We start from the raw sequence: 1647 nt of genomic DNA on the forward strand, positions 1-1647 counted from the left end.
AAAAAATGCTTACTACTTTATATAATAGGATATATACTCGCGTTCGTGGCTCAACACGTAGCGCATCGCTTGTCACCGGGCAGGTGATAGGTTCGAATCTCGGGCCGACACCGCGTTATAACGTCAAAAATATTTCCTACTGCTGCTAAGCCAGGTGCGCGACATAAATAGTAAGAGAAGAGGGGATGCCTTGGCCCATAAACAGGCGCATCTCACTACCATGCACTGTTAGGACTTTTCAGACATAGGTCGTGCAATCAAAGGATTGGTTGTCTGATGGATGTTAAAAAAGGGGTAATTTTGTGTATCATCATTGGGGGTGTACATCAATTTATAACCCATTGTCTTATCCCTTTAGATCCCTAGTTTTTAATAATTCTCACTGTATTTTCTGCTACATGTCACAATTTAAAAAAAAAAATAACAATATGAGATGGCTAGAGTAACAGATGTTTTGTGTAGTAATGACAAAATAAACTATTCACAACAGACAATAACAGGTATAAAAGTAAAGCAGCTCTTTATTTTGTTATTTACCCATCCAGCTACTACATATATGATTCGAAATGAGACCAAATGTATCTCCAGCTAAATTTCAGTATCCGCTTTATATTTATTAGTAGCAGCAACACTTCTAGATGCCTCTGATGACACATGTGGGGGGGGGGGAGGAAGAGTATAGCCTCCAATTCCAATTTAGGTATAAAAAGGGATGATATCTCCTTAGAGGGCGGAAGTAACCTCTCCCAAATAGTTATGAACCCTAATTGGACCTTAAAGAAGCAGCAGGAAAACAGTAAAAGTGTCGAACTATGAGGTCAGAAAAAATTAACAATTAACCAATGAGAGGCCGCTATATATTTTACCACAGTGAATACTAGCTTCTTATTGGTTAATTGTTAATTTTTTCTGACGTCATAGTTAGACACTTTTACTGTTTCAGCAGCAGCGTAAAGGAGAATTATATTAGTTTGCGGTTTGCTAGATCCCTCTTGTAAACAGACAGACATCCTATTACATGTATTTATTAAAAAATCTTTGCTTGTATGGCACTTAATTTACCTTGTTAAATGATATATCAACACATTAACCTTATCTTTTAAAAAGCGAATCTTTACTATGATTAGTTCGGTCCGTCCGTAACAGATAGCTCTAATCGTTAATTTAGGCATGTGCTACCGATTTTGAAATTGGCATAATGATTCCTGTAGTAGTTGAGCACAGTTTAGAAAGCGTAGGTATTCTGTAATAGTTACCAGAATGTCCGTACGTCCATTTAAAAATGTTGATTTATAACCTTTTTGACAAATTTTTTTTGTGATATAATAATCTTAATCTTCTGATTTTTGAAATACTAATTCCTATTACAACAAGGCACTATGTTAAAAAAAAGAATCTCGATAATCAAGTCCTAAAAATGTAAATATTTCCCTTATTTAAACAATTTTGCAACAGATTTACTTACAAATTTGTTTCGTTCGACTTGTATACATTTACATTCTACTTATTCAGGTCTGACACTCTATAAGTTTTACTGTTCGTTTGTCCTACAGTTTCAGAGCTTCGCTTTTATGGATATTTTCATCCTATTTTTTTCTTCATAAAATACAGTTAAATACATAATATTAAAAATATTAAAAGACAAAA

This window comes from Acartia tonsa, chromosome 12 (genome assembly GCF_053477335.1).
Source record: "Acartia tonsa isolate MP-2025a chromosome 12, ASM5347733v1, whole genome shotgun sequence".
NCBI classification, from domain to species: Eukaryota; Metazoa; Arthropoda; class Copepoda; order Calanoida; family Acartiidae; genus Acartia; species Acartia tonsa.